Source organism: Bacillus rossius, chromosome 2 (assembly GCF_032445375.1).
Source record: "Bacillus rossius redtenbacheri isolate Brsri chromosome 2, Brsri_v3, whole genome shotgun sequence".
In the NCBI taxonomy this organism is placed as follows: domain Eukaryota; kingdom Metazoa; phylum Arthropoda; class Insecta; order Phasmatodea; family Bacillidae; genus Bacillus; species Bacillus rossius.
In genome coordinates, this window is record NC_086331.1 from 73,592,801 (window position 1) to 73,614,637 (window position 21,837).

General features: G+C 35.6%; 1 protein-coding gene across 1 annotated transcript in view; it reads left to right on the forward strand.

The window, feature by feature from the left end:
* LOC134529374 (fibulin-1-like) overlaps nucleotides 1-21,837 on the forward strand; it is a 539,830-nt gene that overhangs the window by 102,657 nt on the left and 415,336 nt on the right. The gene's annotated exons all lie outside the window — the stretch shown is intronic.

A 21,837-nucleotide genomic window follows, 5' to 3' on the forward strand; every position in this document is an offset into this window, starting at 1 on the left:
TTCGCTCACCCTGCTCGACCAAAACAATACTAAATCTTTCAGCATCTCCGAGCAGTCGGATGCAGGTTCATTTATGATGTGGCCTGTGGAATGATATACATTGAAATTGCTGCCTTGGGTCAGCATTCACTCTTGCCATGCTCGATCAGAAGAGAACTGTCTCCTCCAGCACTCGGTTGCAGGTATATTTACAGAAGATACAAGTGTGACGAGAGTGTTGCTTCGAGTCGATGTTCTTGCTTATCCCTTACAACCAGAACAACACCTTCGTCTTCAGCATCCCCATTGACTCGGACGCAGGTACGGTTACTAAGAGTGCATGTGGGACGAGGTGCATTAGGAGCGTTGCTTCGAGTCGGTGTCCATGTTTGAGCTGCCCGATTAGAACAACATCATCTCCTCAAGCATTTCTGAGGACTCGCCTGTGGAAATGTAGCCCGAGTTTGCCTGTGGTACGAGGTGCAGCAGGGGTAATACCTCAAGCCGGCATTTTTGCTCACCTGCTCGACCAAAATACCACCACCTCCTTCAGCATCTGAGAGAACTCTGCTGGAGGTATGTTGACCGAGGATGCACATGGGCCTAGTTGCACCGAGAATGCTGCCTCGAGTCGACGTCTTTTTCAACCTGTCCGACGAGAACAATATAATCTCCTACAGCATTTCCAAAGACTCGGCTGCAGATACGTTAACCGAGGATGCTCATGGGGTGAGGTTTACAGGGAGTGCTGCCTCGAGTTTATGTCCGCAATCGTCCATCCTGACCAGAAAAATCATCTCCAGAATCTCTGAGAACTCACCTGCTGTTACATTGACTGAGGATACCCATGGGATGAGTTGCATCAGGAGTACTGCTTTGAGTAACATCCTCGCTCACCCTGCATGACTAAATCAACGCCATATCCTCTAGCATTTCCAAGGAACTGGCTGAAGGTATGATGATCTAGGATGCTCGTGAGACGAGGTGCACCAGGAAATCTGCCACGAGTCGATGTCTCCCGCTCCCCTTAAACGACCTGTAAAACACCATATTTTCTAGCATCTCCCAGGACTCGTCTGAAGGTGCGTTTACCAAGAATGCCCATGGGACGAGGTGCATCAGGAGTACTGCCTGGAGTCTGCATCCTCACTCACCCTGCTTGACCAGAACAATACCATCTCCTCCAGCACACCCGAGGAATTACTGAAGGTAAAATAACCGAGAATGCCTATGAAACAAGGAGCATCAAAAATATTGCCTCGAGTCAATATCCTTGCCTGCCGCTCGACCAAAACAACACAATCTCGTCCAGCATCTCCGAGGACTCGGCTGCAGGTACATTGTCCGATCATGCCCATGACACAAGGTGCGCCAGGATTGCTGTCTCGAGTTGACGTTTTTGATCGTCCTGACCGACAATAACAACACCATTTCCTTCAGCATTCCCGAGGATTCTGCTACAGGTATAAAGTCCGAGGATGCACATGTGACAAGGTGCACTGGGAGTGCTGCTTCGAGTTGGCATTCTCGCTTGCCCTGCCTGACCATAATGACACTATATACTCCAACATTTTCGAGGACTCGGCTGCAGGTATATGAGAATGCCTGTGGGTGAAAGGTTTACTGGGAGATATTATTCGATTTGTGGTACTCGCTCATACTGCCCGACCAAAACAACACCATCTCCTCCAGCATCTCCGAGGTCTCGGCTGCAGGTAGGTAGTCCGAGGATCCTGTTGACAGGTACACTTTCGAGGACACTGTGTAACTAACACATTAAATTCTTCGGTAACAGGCAACATATTTGTGTTCCCAGGTGCACTTTATGTGTCCGACAAGAATGCAGGTAACACATCAGTTATTACCTGGAAATTCCGCTACTGCATCTGATTCAGGCTACTATTCATAGTCCTACAGTGTAAAAAAATGTAATTTTACACCGATGTAAGCGTATTTTACCTACATAGGTATTTATAAATACACAGTTTTGTTTTAAATACCACCAAAAATGTAGGTGTAATTTTTCACATAACTAACAGTTAATTTAACAATTGAGCATAGAAATTTTAATATACAGTTTGTATGAGTAATTTTGCTATTTTAAGTGTATTTTTATACATACATTATCGATGTAACTATGCATGTGTAACATAGTGTAAATTAATTATTTTTCTGTGTAAAATTATGCTGATCTATATGTGATTCTATTATACATTAAATAAAAATATAAATCAATTTTACACTTTCTTATCATGAAATATTTAGTAGTTTGCTACTTATTGTCTCTAGAGTGTCTTCTTTTAAATACTTTTATAAATTCCCGAGTGCGGTGGCCCGGGCTTGAACCATGAGGATGAGGACCATCTCCTGCTCCGAAAGTAACGACGTTCACCAATAGGGTACTTAATAAGTAAGAAATGATGCAATTTAATATGGTATAATAATAAAGAATATTTATTTTAATTATATATAGGTTCCTAAGAAGTCATTGTGATTACTGTGCGTCGTCGACTGCTTCTTTTAATCACTTTTACTCCAATCGCAGTAGTTAAATATACAAAATCAGCTGCCTGGGTTGCTAGTTCCAGGTATTACATCTTATGTCAAAATAATTGTTTAATAGGTTCAGTGTCATTTTAATCCAAGTAAAACCTTAATTGCAAATTTTTTTTACCTAAGATCTATGAAAAAATGTTTTATTTATTTTGTTAGTACCAAACAAGTGTTAATTGAAAACCTACATTTGTGTTTAATTACACAAAGTCTACAGGGTTGACACAGCCACCTGTCAAGTTAGCTGAGTGAAGTAGGGGGTCGAGCTGGTGACTATGCTGGGGTGGGTAGCCTCAGTCTCTGGTCATAGCCGTTTCATGTATATAGTGTATCTGTATTCACGCCCATGGGGACCCCAGGGCAGAAAGGCTCAAACTAAAAGTACCAAGACTGTCTATATCTATCATAATTATATTTTATTGTACCCTTTTTTAAATAACCTAACAATTCCAAGTGCATGGGCAGGTCAACGTTACTATTGTAATATTTCAAATTACATCTGGCTTTAAAATACGATGTTCCCTTAGACGAGTCCAAATACAAAATAGCACACTTATTATGAAACAGTTTGGTAGGCAATGAATCTTGCATAAATATTAGTCAAAAATGTGGTATTTTTTATTGTTTTACTGCCTTGTTTAGATCTGTGATTTTGAGAGCACTATGCGGTAATTTTTTTCAGTATTGCTGTCTGTTCCATAATTTTTTTCTCCTTTTTAACTGCAGACCGATTCATGAAGATTGATATGAATTTTTTCACATGACAGTGCCTGCAAGCATTCCTTATGATTAACATAACAACCTTGCTTCGGGCATCAGTGATGGTCTTAGCAACATTAACCGCCCCTCCATTAGACTGCCTACAGCTGCCAGTGCGGGAGAGATGAATGGTAAAAGACCTCCTTTCTTGGCTCGGGGTATCCTACCTGAATCAGAGTTTTTATTCTCGGTAGGTTTAAATCTGAAACCCGTGTCCAGCCTGTGTTTCACATGCATGATTTCATTAACATTCCACGCTGCTACTTTCTGACCGAATTTAGTTTCCTGAGATTTTCTGATTTTTTCCACTGTTTCAGCTAAAATTTTGTCCGATTTGTGTCTTTCACTAGGATTATTGCTTTAGGCGTATTTCAGATAGCGGAGCTTACATGCGGCATCCAAATTGATCACACATTAATCTCCTCGTGTTAGTCACTTTGCAAGTTTGGTCCCTGGACCACGGTAATTATACCCTTGAAGATAAACTTCGAAAGGCAACTTATTAATAATGGAATTAATTAAGTATGCACCTCTCTTCCTTCTCATAGCAGGTATAACAACAAACTTATCACCTAAAAAATAAATATCCTTGTTTTATAATGACATGGTTTAGGAATAGAAATGCATCTTATTCGACTGATTTCTCTGATTCATGACGATGTGGTTTGTAAATCGGAAGAACAACATGTGCCTCTCTTGCCTTCCACTATTACGTGTATAGTGGTGGGCTCTTCGAACTCTGGCAAGACGTGTTTTTTTCTTTCACTTCTGAAACATCCCAACAGTGTTCGTTTTGAGAATGTATATTATATAGTAAAACATTAGATCAGCTGAAATATAAACATTTACCTTACGTCCTGCAACATGTTGAAGGTATAAAATGTTTTTAAATTTCGTGAGAATCAGGATGTTATAATTCCAATTCAAGCTCTTCCTAACTCTGTACTGATATTTAATAATGTTTCTTGTGATGGTCAAGCCATCATAGAAAAATACTGTGCTATGGGTCATCATCGCTAAGTTAATTGTTTTTATTTGGCTTAAACATACACCCAATCTCAAAATAATTTCATTAAAGATATTTGCAATATGATTGTTTTGTTTAAGACGGACGATCTCAATTTAATAAATGTTTATTCCGATCATGTGGGCACGGATATGGTATTTGAGAAATTTAAAAATATTTGTAGACATTTCTGGAATGGCGCTAATGAGCATGTATTTATCATAATCGCCAATTAATTTCCTTTACTTACGGACCGATAAAGATGTGGGTTTTATCAGTTTATAGTTGCACATCCATGAGTCATGATGTCCAAGTTTGGTATCGATGGTCTGGAACGATCGCAGGACTCGTGCATGACTTTAACTCGTGAAGTAAACTGTGATTTAGGCTGGAAAATTAAAAACAGAGTTGGTGAGCCTGAGCAAGACTGCGATGCTGCTAACAAAAATACTTTAATGTTATAAGCTGAGTGAAATGCAGTCATTAACTGATGATGTGACACACATGTTTACAGAGTTAAACAGAATTATAAGTGGCACCAGAGATATGCAGACGGACATTATAGAGTTTCTGCACAATCTGTAAATCAAGGAGCAACGGTTGATGGCGCAATGAAAAGCGATTCTCTCCGTGCTACACACAAATCTCGGGACAATGTATGCAACGATGCTGGAAGATACACTTGATATATTTAAGGAAATGCTGTCTGTTAGAATACTGGGTGGAATCAATGAATGTCTACAAGAGACGTATGAATACCTGCAATGATAATACCATTCATACACTCAGTTGAGTCACCCGATGAACAGTGTTAAAAATGGCATTGATTAACTAATTTCTGCCAACTTTCTAAATGCTAAGCCTTCTGTAAAACCCACAGCTCTAAAACATGGCACTTCTCGAGGCATGAACCCGAGCTTATGGGCTGCAATTTCAAGATCTTGAGATGTGTTATAAAGCATGCAGTTGAAACGTCGTCCATCGATTCAGTTATATCTCTCGAAGCGGGATAGTTACAGCAAGCCACAAAAATGTTTGTGGCAAGTATCTAATCGCTAAAATGATGCATTTGGAGCGATACTATATGAATAAGGTGACTTTTAACCTATAAACTCTCATTTTGACAAGCTAACAAAGCCTGTTGAGAACCTTCGAACACGTGAAGAATGAATATCTGAAGTCATAAATTGTGAAAACTTCTTTAAAACATAGAGTATCTGAAAATGATTCTAGTGAAGATGTCTGCCACTGAATGTTAGATTGCGCAAACATTTTGGTGGTGTGCTTGCTGCATCTACGGAATCCCTAGACAAAGTACAAACTTACATTTAAGCACACAGTCCCAGAACTGCTGGTACTAACTATGGACTTTACAAGAGAAATGGTCATTGGTTTTTAGGGAATACTGAAGTTTTTTATCCTAATAATATTATTCGTGTTGCTAACGAATTAATACAGCCAGCTGAGGGTTTATTCCAACTTTTTTTTCCGTAGAGAAACACAAGTGTACAGTCAGTCTGCTTTGAAGCAGTATGGTCATTTAATTGAGATTACGATAAGAACAAATCACATGTGATATTTGATATAATAGAGGAATTTTTTTCAGAATGTTTTTGGTCATGGATGGACCCAGAAAACTTTGAATTTCAAACGTCACCATGATTTAATTTATTGGGATAATGCTAACGATTTAGGGGCTCGATTAAGGCTCTTGATGACTTCGCAATCGGCTGGTCATACAGGATACAATAATTAAATTATGTCTATAATTAAAGATTTTAAGGATGCTGGTTACATATCAAAATAAATAGTCACCACGTCATAGCAAGCGAACTCCATCGCGGTAGTCGTAAAACATTCCCATGTAGAAGGGTGGTTATGCAGGGCCTTAACGATCTTCTTCGGGTAAACCTGATTGAAATTATTCCATATGCATCTATGAATAAGTGATATAGGTATATTCTATCTACAGTAGATTTTTACACGAAGAAAGTCTAGGTGAAAGGTGTTTAAGGCAAGACGGCGGGGCTTGTACCCTCTACATTATAATTTTTTTTAAAACCTTCGGGTGATTTTTGAAACATACAGAGTGATGCTGGCAATGAGTTTAATAATGATGTTTCTAAACTTAATGAAAAAGCATATTATAAACCATTATTCTATTACAGTGAAATAAAAGCTGGATATAGTGAGAATTAAAACAGAACTGTGAAATGGATGATTTTTCGCATGTTTATTTCTCGCTGAAGCCATAAGTGGCTTGCCCTTTTACCCAGTATTTTGCATGAATATATTAATAAGTTCCACATAACGAACAAGATGGCACCCAATGAAATGACTGATAAATCTCTGTTGAACAGTGTATATAACCATGTAAAAAAAAATTATACCAGACATCTTAAGGCTAATGTCCATGACTACTGCATTTCTCTGAGGAAAAAAACTGTGTTTATGTGAGGATACTCACCTAGTTGGCCATATGAGATTTTCAGAATCAAAAGAATTCGAGATGATAATCCCAGTGTCTACTACTTAGCTGATCTCTGCGGCAATGAGATCCAGGGTGGCTTCTATGAACCTGAAATACAAATTACTAATTATCCAGACATGTATTTTGTAAGAAATGTCACACACGAAAACATGGGGACGACTTCTGCTTGTCAGTTGACTTGAATTTCCAGATAGACTCTGAACATGGATTGATCGAATGGCCTAAGGTCAGCGAGGGAGGATAATCTACTGGCCCACACCGGTCTCTCTTCTGCGGGGGCCGGCAGGAGGGAAAGAGTGGTGGGTGCTATCCATACTGGCATATACGAAAGGAAGCTATTCAAAGGATTGTAATGCAGCATCTGGGTGGCTGCAGTGAAGGGATATGATTATGATAGAACATACTCATTCTCTTCTGCAGGATGGGGAGGGGTGTTGGTGTGGCCATCGATTCTGCCCCACATAATAGCTCTCCCATACGTGCAAACGAATGGCGGCAGTGAATGGGGATGCGGTGCTTGAAAAGCTAAGTGGCGGTCTCTCAGAATGCTATTGAAATGAATAGGGTTGACAAGTCAACATAAGAGCTGACACATCGATAGTTTGAGACCTGGCAGTCGTGAGGAATTTAAGCTGTCCGCTCAGGGCGTTGTGTGGGAGAGGCAGTGGGGAGGGTATGGACTTTTGGGGCTGCTACCCACATAAAAAATTATCATATAGCAACAGAGTCTGTAAGCATGTGCAGGATACCGCACATTGTTATCATGCCTGTATTTATTGTAGAGCAAAGTGATAGTGAAAATGATAGCGGAGATATGTTAACTGTGGAGACAGTGAGAGATGCCGAGGTGGAGGAACCGGTGAACACCATAGAGATAATGACGTAGCCCGACATCTTCGCTAATGAGGATGTCTGCTCATTAGTGAGATGTTCTTGTCTCATAATCCTCACTCATCTACAGTGGACTTAAGCTCATGGATTGCATCTAATCTGGAGAACTTGGGGAACACCTTGCCTAGTGCGGCAGAGCGTGAGCTCGTGCAAGTGATCGGCAGAGCCATCATGACTGGTATTGATATGGCTCGGGACGAGGATGGAGTTGAGTTTTTTTATGTGAAATGTTTTTTATTAATTAATATTTATTTAAAATAAACTTGTTCCTTAAATAAAAAATTATTTTTAATTTTTTAAAATTTTTATTTGTAATATTTGTGAAGTGAGGAAAAGTGACGGCGGAGACTTGGTGAGTTTTTTGTTCTACTGTCACATTATGTCACACGCATTGCATTCAAACGTTTTACTTATTTTTTAATGTAAATGGTCGCATCCAGTACTTCGTATAAAAATACATGCTTAGATTCAAACTAAATGTTATTATTTTAACCTTAAATTGCATACCTAATTTTAAAATTTTTATTACACTTTTAACACATTTTATTACATTTTTCTGTATAAAATAAGCAAAGTTTAAAGATCATGAGTTTATTTTCATTATTATCATTTTCTAAAAGCCACATACGTAGATTCACATGTACCATAACAAAGATCAGGATATATATGAAAATGGGTGGTGTTATAACACAATCATGTTTTCTCTTTCAGCCTACACTGCCGGGAGATTCTACCGCTTTTTGCGAGACAAGAGAGATTGTCCTCACAATACTAAATATTTATCGCACACCACAGTAACAGAGGCCAATATGGCAATCATTTCATTTTCACCAGTATCTGTAAAACTGGCCGACATTTCATTTTATTAAATAGGACTTGCAATAAAACTGACAGAGTCATGGATACTTTAAAAAAAAGTATATAAATACTACTTCCTGCAAGATGTCACTTTGGAGAAAGCTGATAATGTCAGCAAAACAGTAATTATTTTTAAGAGTATACTTTAATAAAATATAATAAATGCTAGCTGAAGGAGTTGCAGCCTGCTTGAACGCAAAGTTTAAGCAGACTACAAACAGACTGAGATTAGTGCGCAAAATGGGCGCGCACGGAATTATAAGTACTACCCTTCAGTTAGGGGAAATTGCAGAGAGCTAAAGTATTTTCAAAGAGTTAAGCGAAGATCATTATTTTAATCATATAAAATGTTCGTAACAAAATTTTTAACAAACAGAGCAGCATCTTATAGCTGCTGACAATTTGAATACGCATAAGCATAACAGCTAGTATAGTAACAGCTAGAACAGTACAAATAAACAATTGTAGTGTTACCAAGGCGTGTTTGCACGTACAAAGGGCGAAAATAATTGCCAGGTTAAGCAGGATAATACCCGTCAATTACAAAACACAGGGTGCATTAAAGGTTACGTACTTATTCGGGGTACAAATGCCATACTAATTTACACAGGCAACACATGCCATACGTTACAATGAGTACCAAAAATTACACCAATAGAAACGCGACGGGTGGTTCGTATTAGGTTTTGGGGGGGGGGGGGGGGGGTTGGCATACATTCAGCCCACACACGATATAGGCGCGCAGAAGCCAAATGAAAAATCTCATCAACGTGGCAATGCAAACCACGGAAAAATGCAACTGGCCTCAAAGGGTGATACAAAATTTACGGCCCAAAGGAAAGATACTGACCAGAACTGACCCAACTGCAACCGAACGACCGCGAAGACCAAGGCGACAGACATAATAAAGACAGGAACAGACAGGAACGAACGGAAAACAGACGGGAACAGACGGGAAAACAGACAGCAACAAACGGGAACAGATGGAAAAACAGACAGCAAAGACCCGAGTCCAGGGCTGACAACCGTTAAATACACGTGGCACAGATGGCGCTACTGCTGCGGCGGGGAAACAAAGCTGCTGGGGGAAGGAGGGGATGTGGAGGGGGACATCTACCAGCCGAACAGGCGTGGGGAGGGGAAACCACGAGGAGAGGGGAAGGAATCGCTGGGCTATGCTGCCAAAGCATGAAGCACATGCTTCAGAGTGATGCTGGAATTATGTACTGAAAATAATTTAAATAATAAAATATAATAAAACTATTTAGATTATTACTATTACAGAAAATATGGCTACAACTGTAGGAGAGATATTAAAAATATATGCACAAAAATTATTACTGTACAATACATAACATATATATAACCACTTATTTTGATTATTACTAGGGCTATTACTGAAAATATAGCTACAACTAAAGGAAAGATTCACAGTTATGATTGTTGAATACTTAAAAAAGATTTAAACTATTACAATTTAATAAAATAGGGACATGTGTATACAATGAATTGTACTTACAAAAGTAATGCTAAATGTATGACTATAACAGGAGAATTTACATACTATGCGTATATATTTTTTAGCTAAAAATTTATTATGTTTACTTCTGTTGCACATAAAGGAACAGTAACACACTGTGCGAACCATCCACGATGGCATTGTGCCCTATGCACGTAAAGCAAAATGTCCTAGGTCGCAACGAGATGGTGGAATCCAAGATGGCGGGAGATTTTAATGCTATCCAAAATGGCAATTTTCAACTAAATTTTAAATGTGCCCCGCACTCTAGCCACCATTACTACATGTGATGCTCCTATAAAACTACTCTCGCACTAAAGATGGTGACGCCCTCTGCCTGCAATACCTTGAATTAAATTATGGCACCCTCTGGAAGCCATAGTGGTAACTACAGATATCAACCTTTATTTTTAAATTTGACACTTCCCCACTCCTACCATGCCTTAAAGACATACCTTGTAGGCATCTATAAATATATAACTCAAAGGTGACTGACTGACTGACATAGTGATCTATCAACGCACAGCCCAAACCACTGGACAGATCGGGATGAAATTTGGCATGCAGGTAGATGTTATGACGTAGGCATCCGCTAAGAAGGATTTTGATTAATTCTACCCCCAAGGGGATTAAATAGGGGATGAAATTTTGTATGAAAATTTGTCAATTTTAAACCGATCGGGCTGAGACTTTGCATGCATAAGGCTACTATGACGTAGGCATCCCCTAAGAAAGGATTTTGAGATGCAGGCTATATAAGATTAGTAACTTTTCAGTTTAAAATATACGAATTTCTGTATGCTAGCGCCATCTACATTGAGTTATTTTGGAGAGAACTTTGAATTAACCATTTTTTTGCATAGTGCATAGATAATATATCTGCGTTGTATTTGGCATTTGTTTTGTTTTCGTTTGGTTTAAGTATAGGTTTTGTCTGTTAGACTTTTTTAAAATGGCTAAAGAAAATCTGAACGTTAATGGAGAAGTTGAAGAATGTACTGTCGTCCCTATTGTTCGTGACGGTGCATGTTTGTTTCGTGCTCTCTCTTATTTAATGTACGGAACACAAGATAGAGCGGTGGAGGTACGTTCAGAAATTGTCAGATATGTGGTTAATGACTGGAGCAAGTTTTCAGTTATGACCCAGGACAGGAATGGTGATAACTACGTAACATCTGACGAATATTTTGCTGATATGATGAAAAATGCTACTTATGGCGGATTTTGTGAGTTAATAGCAGCAGGATTAATATTCCCATTTAAGTTTGAAGTTTATAGAAACGGTCTCATATATACGGAATCTGGATCTAACGACTATCCGGTAAGGCGATTACGATTCAGCCAAGATTTGTCCAGTGGGCATTTTGATGCCTATCTTCCCATAGCAGCACAGAAAATTACTCGGCGTCGTATGGAGGTAGCTGTAGAAGAACATGATTTTGGAATTGATACACCTTCGCAACTTAAAGTTGATAAAGGTTCTCACACACCGGAGCGGTGGCGGTGGCGGTAAAACGCGACGTATGTAATGAAACGGACATGTTCAGACCAGCCGCGAACACACGAGTGCGGACACGGCCTGTGCTGCGTTCACCCCGCGGTGGCGGCCAGAACGCAGCAGGTTGCGTTAGCCCGCAGGCCGCCTAGTGTTTTAAGGCTAAGATCCTGAGTTTCTCGCTAGCGGGCAAAGCCACGTGTAGTTATCTTTGTCCTCAACAGAGCGCACTAGCAGTACGGTTGAACGATGTAGCGACGCGCGGAAAAAGAAGGGGGGTGGGCAAGAGGACGCTGTTCTCAGAATTCTTATCGCCCAGCGGGGTGTCATGTTTACGACCGGTCTGGGAGAGGGGGGTCGGGAAGGGTGTACTCTTCCTCGGCGAGCATTAAATTTCCAATCCCTTTGCCTCTGTACCTTTACCATACACCCATCCAAGACTACTCGATCCTCAACAAAGCGCAAGAGAATAAATATTACTATTTTTGGTACATTTCAGTTAGAAACCCGTACGTAACCGAGTGCAACCCAAGGTAATTATAATAAATATTAATTTGGTGCACTACACATATACGATATACAAATTGTATGTTTTACTGCGGTGATTATGTGGCCAAAACTATCAAGATTTGGTCTCTTTTCCAAGAACGCTTGTTCACAGCTAACCGTTACATTCAAATAAGTAGGCCAGTAATGTAGTTTTCCTGCCCCCGTAAAAAAAAAATAATAATTTTTAACTGTGTACTACAGAGGTTTTGCGCTCCTACAAATTTTATTTCTTTACACATTTTGTCACAGGTGTGTGCGTATGTGTATTACACAAACAGTTGAACGTTGACCATCTAATAGCATGACGTTATGTTGCAAAGCGGTATTATTTGCTATATTTGATATCTCATTAGGACTGTATTTTTCTTTGCAACTATATATACAGGTGAACTTTTTATACTATCGGAGAATATTTTGTAGCTGAATATCTGTCTTCAAAATATTGCAGGTTATTGCATTAATTTTAGTGTTTTAAATGTATTATGTTTTAAAGTATGTATACATGAGGCTAGAGCTAGAAAAATGTTTGGTTTCCGTTTTTAGCTGACCTGCAGCTTATGGCTTTTGATTACACTTCCTTTTGTTTAAAAACGATGTTATTTGTAAATGTCCTGGCATTCGTACTTCTTGTAAAAAAACATAATCATATTTTCGAAAAATAAGCTATCATTTAGTAATTTATTATTGCAATATAAATACGTGTGTATGCCAGTCGCGTCTGGCGAAATGAGGAGCTCCTTCACGCTATCCCTACTGGTGACGTCAAGCATCACTGGTAGTTCGTCTTTTATGTATGAACTGGAAGTCAAAGAGGCTCGAAATAAACATCAGTTGTAACTAATAATAATAATTTAATTCTGAAAGGGCCGCATACTCGAAGAATCGCCTTCTCTACGCAATCAAACGTGTTGGAAGTAAAATATCTAAGGAGTAGGCTACACGTCATAGGTTGTATAAGAATGTTTCGGAGGGAGCTAACCAAAGGATATTTTATCAAGCATACAGATAAAGTGATATTTTAAGAGTAGTAATCCCCCCCCCCCAACACCACCCACAAACTGACGGATTTATTGACACATCCGTACATAAAAAAACACTGCTCCAGAATCTGCACCTGAATCGTCTTAGTGGGGAAAAGGTGTACATAAATTACGATCACTGACTGAGGTTATACAGAAGGTAATCAACCAGAGTAAGTGATTAGGAGCAAGGAATACTAATCCAATAAATATGCCATTGATATAATTTAATGATAATTTTTACTCACGTTTTAGAATTTGATATTGCTGAATAGCAAATTTACATTTTAAAATATTGTAACAATGAAAAATTGCGAACCAATAAAATTTTTTTGCTGAGTGTATAATTTGATTATGTCTTAAGACAAATAGAAACTAGATATTATGAGTACAAAATATTTGTAAGTAATAAAAATTTAGATAATAAAATACTTACATTCATACAAAATACAAATATTTTTTCTTAGATATACAAGTATAACTTCAATTCATTTTCGGCCAACGAACATAAAGTTATGCTTTGGGCCCTGATAATAAATAATACCTACATAATTACATTTTCACTTTTCACCAAAAGTACATGAGGTACAAAAGTCAACAAACCTTAAAACACAATAAAAATATACCCGGTATACATTATATTTTAATACAAACACCAATACAATACTAATTTTAACTGAACATTTTTTGGAGGTATGCATAATTTTATTAAAATTAATCAGAAAGTAATGCAGTTACATGTTTACAACCTTGCGTACTTCACTTGCCTTTGACGAATCCGGATATGTTCAATGTTTAGCCAGCCGAAAAGGATGTTTGGATTTTATTTTTAAACACATGTGAAATTAGTCCTTTCTTTTAACACTTCATCGCTGTCACGTGAATTTAAGGCATCTTACATTATTATTGTACTTTTGTTCTGTAGTAACGATCGGTAGGCTAAATATATACATGTGTTTGCTGAAACTTCGTTTTAAACATCCATAAATTAATTTTGTCAATTTATTTATTGATACCAGTAAAATACAAAATAAATTATATTTATTTTACGACCTCTTAAATTATTAAAAAGATATATAAAATATGACCAAATTTTTTTCAAATGAAGACGTATTTTCAACTGGAAGTACGCGAGAATTACACAGATTCATTTACTTGCGTATTGCATAGCATACTTCACGTCCATTTCTGACAGCCTTGCGAAGTCACTTCCAAAGTATCTACAAGAATATTCTTCAGGTGAATTCGGACACGGTATTATAATCTTCCATTATATCTAGAAGACGTGTTCTTACATTTTCTTGGAGTTTTCAATTATTTTTTTGAAATAATAAAGGCAATTTTAAAGTTTAACTCCATTTCAGAAACACTTACGCAATATATTTGGTGGTTCTCTGCTAGTGTATTTTGTGTTTTATTCTATTTCGATAATGAAGTCAATCTGAATTTATTGCCTTTTTTTTTTCATATTTGTTTATACATAAGATGTATATAAATATAAAAATGTATGTAACAGGAAGAATCTTATATGGTTTGAACAGTTATCTATAATGACTTAGTTGGTTTGTTCATTAAAAGCCTTTCTTTTTTACTGTTCAAGTTGGATTCCTTTATAACTCAAAATAAATTATCACGTAACTAAAAAAATGAATAAAAGAGCAAACTTCTGTTAGTATAAAGGTGTTAATTTTATGAGCATAATGTAAAACAATTTGTTCTCTAGATAAGTAGATTTAGAAGTAAGACTTCATATATCAGTCGTTACCGTGGTACGACTTCCGGAAAAGTTTTACATATATATATATTTTTTTTACAGAAGGTACCGGAGCTTGCAGGTTGCGCAGTAAGTAATTGTATTGTTTGCGAGAGTTCTCTGTTGGCAGTAACACCTATGATATATGTTTGATGTTCTATTTCCAACTCATCGTTAAAACTAAATTTTACAGACTGATTATTATCCATTGATTTAAAATCTAAGTTATTTACAGTGTTTAAAATATGCTTTCTTGCGTTTAAGAATATTTCGTATTGTTTGTATGATGTTTGAGTTACCCGGAAAGATAATGAGATAGTTATTTTATACTGATTATTTCGCGGTTTTTTTTTAATTTTAGTCTTGACAATAGGGAATGAATTATTCAGGCTGTGCTAAATAGATAGCTTATGCTTTATGTCATTAAGATCAAACTCTTCTGTTTTTGTGCATTGTATAGTATTCCTAGTTTAGTTAATTTATCCAACAATATATTTATACAGTCAAGGGCTTAGATGCTTTATAAAAAAACTCAAGTGATTCATAATTAGTTGCCGTGTATAGATATAATTTGTAGAAAATAAGCAGTATATGTTTTAATGCTTAGAGTTGATATAAAACCATGTATAAAATTTGAAAGTATTTTGTACTTTTCATACTTAAAATTATCATGCAATGTTCAAATATTTTTCAATATAAGTAAGGACACATGTATAAAGCGAATACATCTCGTGTCAGGCTATTTCACACATAACTGTAGTTTTTTTCTTAGAGGTTTGGCGAATTGCGGGCGTGCAGCAGTACGGTAACTACGTCCTCATTGGCCCCGTCAAGTGCGGGAAAACAGCCTTCACCGACCACAGCCAATAATTACAAGAAAAATCTACAGTGTTTTGTAAAATACCTTGACACGAAATGTATTCGCGAAATACAGGTTTCCCTAGATATAAGACGTAATTTCTCTCTGACGATAATTTTCTTTACTGGTATTTGGCAGGAGAATAGTTTTTGTAGTCTTGTGATATCCATTCTGAAATAATTCCAATAATGGAATATGTGTTTATTATAATTAATTGAGAAGTGTATATACTATTAGCAAATGGATCATTAAAAATGTGAAAATAAATTATAAAAAATTACAAATTAGTCTACTGCACATAAATCACAGATTTTAAAAAACCAAATTTACTATAACATTCAAAATATTAAAGAGCATGCCATGTAGAAAACAAGGACGCATGTTGTTGTCTAAATGAAATAAATAAAATACAAGTCTGCGGCTTTAAATATCAAAGAAATAAAATGTTTCATAAATATTCAACGCTTGTAAGGGTACAACCATACATTACACTGATAGGACATATTTTTTCTAGTACATCATACTGATTCCTAACCAGACACACATATAAAAATAATTTGTGTTACACTTCAATTAATTTGGCCATGAATTAAACCTAATAAATAAACAATGCAAACAAGCGAAACTCTACAGAGTATCGTCAAATAAAACCTGGGCCAAAAGTAAATCAATATTTTAGTGCTCAATACAATTCGAAGGAAATGAGAGATTTTTTGTAGTATTATAAATGATCATACAAGGATTGCTGATTTGGTTTTGTATTAATTTTGAGCGTAAAACTACCCCGAAAATATTGAATAAATTTTTCAGTTAAGCTGCATATAAACTGAACTGGTTTGCTAGCTGTCTTGCCATCGTAAACATGACTATGAGTCTGATTCGCCATGTTGGTGATAGGCACGATTTTCAAGGCAGTCTCCCAATATTATATGAAATGTGTTTTATTTTTATACAAAATGAAGCACGAATATGTTTTATATTTCTTGTGTGAGATACCAGTTGCAAAGACTTTGCGGTTTGATTTTATGGGTAGTGACTCAATGGTATAAAATAACTTCATTTATTTTTTCCCGATAACATCTTTTTGACATTAGTATAATTGAATCACTCGCCAAGCAGAGAACCTTATCTTTTGTAGTCACGAAAAAAATTGTTTGTATTCAATATCAGCTAATAACTTACTATTACTTATGTCATCAAATACATTTACAGTACTGTTATATTTGTACAAACATGAGAAGTAAACAATAATTTCTGCAACAACGTTCTTCCGAAAGAAGGTATAGCCCGATTTTAAAGGTGCGTCCCTATTTCTTAATTTTATTTTTTTAGTAATTAGAAAATAAAAATCGGTACTTTTCCGAATTTACTAATTGAGGCTGCGACCCAAGTTTCAAGTTTCCAGCCCTTTTGGTAGTGGGTTGGAATTTTTATAGGCCAGTGTGTGAGCGAGTGAATTACTTTTTGCATATTCGAGCAATTCAAAACTTAGGCAATAAAGTTTAATTATAACAATTTCACGTAAGCTAGAAAGCTCAAAGGCTGGTAAAACAATAGAATTTTATTTCATATAATTCTAGATCAATTTCATCTAAGTATAACACACCCATTTAAACACATTTTATATACATAATAATTTTACTTCAGCAAGGTCTTCGGTTTCTTGTAACACAAATAAAATTACCTAAAAAAATTACTAGACATACTTACAAAAGTTTTTCGATTGTAATATTTGTCAAATAATTTAAACAAATCTAACTGAAAATGTAAGAACACAATATAAAGGTCTTTAAAATTGTATTTTGGAAAATTACCTGAATGTTTATTTGCTAAAACTCCTCATTTCACTTGTTCAAAAGTATTTACATGTATAACATATGCGTGCGTGTGTGCGCGCCCTTGGAACTTATGTTTCTTTGATAATTTATAGTTGCAAATAATGTAGCGTTAGTTAAATTGAAAAATATATAATATATAATTCTTTCTGGCCAATATTTGTTTACAAACATAATTTTACATGACCCCAGAAGAAAAATAAAAAAAAGAATCGCCACTGCTTTGTAATTGTGTTTCTAACGAACTTGTGTAACTAACGAAAATGTTTAACTGCTCAAGGTTAGTGATACAATAAATGCTTGGGTAGTGAAAAATCTATTGTTAAAAACCAAAGGTAATTTTAAACGACTTTTAGTTAACCATTGTTCAACGACAGCATCGAGAGATTGGCCCTTATTTTTGTATCGTTATATACATAACTAAATCATTACGGGAGGAAGTTGCCATAGGCGGCTGGTCCTTCAGTTACTATTTTTTTTTTAAACATCTCTATAGAGTTGCAATAGTAACTATTAATATTTTGATCATAACTCATTTATGTAACATTACACCCAGAGGTATAGCCCATTCTACTAGAGCTAAAGTCGAGGTACAAATATAATTAAAGAAACACAATTAAATAAATATAACTAAAGAAATATAATTAAATAAATTTATAGAAAATCATTGTCATTTTGCAAATAATTTTTTTTTACAATAATTGAAATATTCTAATAAAATCTTAAACATTATTTATTTGTCTTGAATGTACGATTCTTGAATAGAAGTATAAATAATAATTTAATAATTTAAATTGATTTTGCAAGTTATATTATTATATGAAACCATTTTGCTATTATTGTAATACACCGTGATTGCAGGATTCATTCATGTGTTAAGGTAAAGAGTCATATCAAAATACATAATGAAGTCACTAAGATAATATGTGAAATAATGTTGTAATAAAATGTAATGTGCGACGTTCACGTAGATGCCCGTAAACGAAACAGGTTAGATATTATAATCATATTTAGCACTTTAGTATTTCCAAAATAAGTTTTTTTTAAGACGCCCAACTATTATAATAAATCTCTATCTACTAAAACAATTCAGTAATTGTAGTTAGATGATTTTAAATAAAAAATATTCTATGAATAAATTTGTCACAAGTGAAGCATATTAATAATTTACATCACTGAAAAGCTGACAAATATATCTATAGAAATTGTCGACAACGTGAGACGGTTTTCAATTCATTGATTACTATTGCTGATACTAGTGTTGTGTTTTGACCGTTTCGAAGCGATAATATTCCCGCCTGAACTCCTGCGATATTAGAGCCATCTAGTGGGTAAACTCGGAACTAATCGGAGCTCTAGCGGCAAACTGTTGAACTCGTTCCTTTCATCAGCGGCAAGTGACAGTTAAATCACAGTATTTAATACTCAGATTATTTAAATTCTGTACGTTGTATTAAAAAAATTACTAGACAGAATTGTTCATTGTACCTCCTTTAAGTTGTGTGCAAAGTAACAGCCGTGTACCGTTAAAATATATACCTAATATATAGTTTTGAAAATTTCAAAATTAAAATGAAATAAGAAAGCATTCTTTGAAAAAAAATTTATCGTCATATTTACAAAATTCAAAGTTTTATTTACAATTCTGTCTAGTATGTATTTTTTATCTACTACGATATTCATGGGAGAAATAATTTTCTTGGAGGCTGCAAAACTAGGTCTCATAGCAGAAATCCAATGGGAAAAAGTGTTCATTTTGCTGCACTCTTAGCACAGCTTAGAAACATCAGAAAGCATAATATTAATTATCTACAGCAAGTAGACATGGTTGACATTGGCTGCATAGTAAAAGTTAGTTGCTTAACTGTTTTTAATTAGTTTTAAAAAATATTATATGTGTTCATTTTTTAATTATCAAAAATTGGTTTTATTTTACAATACAGCTATAGGAAATTTTACGAGGATATTGAATGTATATACATTTGTGTACATTCGATAGATGGTTTGCTTATAAAGAGTATTTCAAATATTTATATTTAGTTCCGGCGTTTGCCTGAAGAATGCGCGACCCTGAGATCTGTTCCCCCATCACCGGCAATATCCTTCCCCTCCGCGCTCCGGCAGAGCGAGAGCTTGGACTTTCGCAAGGGTGGTTTAGGGGGTGGGGTACTACCTGCTGTGGCCACAACTTACCTGCGACCCTCTTTTTCTTTTTTTGCTTCCGACAATACCCGAAGATGCACGATGTGGTCGGTCGGGCGGATGTTGTCTTTCCAGCGTTCCAGGTATTTGTTTTATTGTTTTAGCTTCGTCGGCGCGGGAGCGGACGGACCCTGTTTAGCTCGAGACGACAAAGCACCACCGAGTTTCATTCTATACTAAGTACCAGTTTGTCCCATTATCCTGATCAGGATCTTCAGGATTAGAGATTTTTTATACCCGGAGACACGGTAGTGTCTTGCACCATGTACTCGTATGAAATAAAGTTTCCAGAGGGAGCTTAATAAATTATCGTTTAAAATTAAAAACCACACCTTAATGATAAATATATCTAAAAAATAAAATTAAATAATAGTTTAAAAACTAAAAAAACACGCTTTAATAGAAAACCAAACTAAAAAGTAGAAAATAAATAATATTTTAAAAACGAAAAAAAACACGCTTTGATAGAAAACCAAACTAAAATTTAAAAAATGAATAGTTTAAAAAACTTAAAAAACAAGCTTTAATAGAAAATCAAACTAAAAAGTAGAAAATAATTTTCAATAAATTTAATTTATGAATAGTGTGATAAACAAAAAAAAAATATTGTAAAAAACGTGGGGTGCTTGATGTCAATTGTTATATTTTATTGACAAGAGTAGAGTCATTATGGAAATATCTTAAAAAGCACCCCACGCATTTTTACAATTAAATAATGTTTTTGGTTAGTCACACTATTATTAATTTTAATTTATTTAAAATTATTTTACACTTTTTATTTTAGTTTGGTTTTCTATTAAAGCGTGTATTTGTAGTTTTTCAAACTATTTATTTTTACTTTTTAGTCTGTTTTTTCTATCAAAGCGTGTTTTTTAGTTTCTTAAATTATTATTTATTTTAACAGAAGTACCATAATGCAAACTAAGGTAATTACATAAATTAGATAATTTACACTTATCTATGACGGTATTATTAGCTACTTAAAAAAATGTATAAAATTACACATATAGATTTTTGCGAACTTACAAATAAATGATAGCCAAATATTAAAAAAAAAAAAATTATTTTCACTCGACAATTCGACAAGATATGTGATACTGGTAGACCACACACAAATTACTTGTAAAATGTATTGTAAATGATGTGTATTTTTACCATAACATTCTTGCCAGCTAGTTTCGATTTTTTTTAAAAAGTATAAAACATTTTTTACTGTATGTAATGTTTTACAGTGTAGGCTGTTCACGGTAAGTTTAGGTCTTTTGAAATCAACATATGAAAATTGTCCCTACCTGACTCTGTATGTCCCTGAAATTAAACGTACTCGCCGACTGTTATAAACTGCGCTGTATTCGTATTGACGAGGGGAAACTAGTTGCACTGTGTTGTGCATACTTTGGTAGACACACACAATTTAGAATTTACGCAATGCCTTACAAAAGTTCTATATTTGAACAGCCTCTCATAGTCCTTACCACTTTATTTTCCATTGTGCACTTGCCTTAGGATCTAAATATTATTTTACTGGAACTTAGCCGTTTTACGCATAGGAAAAAAACTATTCCGGTTTCAGTTAAGTTAAACTGTCCTTAAACTTGAGAAGTATATGAAGATTTACAAATTGTACCATCTTACTATTTTTTTTTTTTTTTAGGTATTTAATAGAAACCATATAAATAAACTATTTTCTATTGCACTTCGCAGTACGCATTTACCATTGCCCGTTTATAGTGACCTTTGTTTTTTTCCAGAAACATCAATGATGTTGATACGAGTGCATAGAAAAGTTCATATTCCTTTAAAGGTAGAAGTATTGTTGATATCGGCTTCCTTTTCCAACTGTTAAAAGACTTAGATGATCACATTCCCTTTCATTGTTCATTGAAAAATATGATTCCCATTTCTGAGAAAAGAGAAGGCCTGAATTCGGGAAGAGTACTGAAATGCCAAATGTGCGATTTGAAATCCACCGTTTGGACGAATATAAAATGGAGCTCTACATCCATGGATGTAAACACTGCTGCTATGTCAGCATCAATAAGTACTGGCGGAGGACAGTCTCAGCTAGA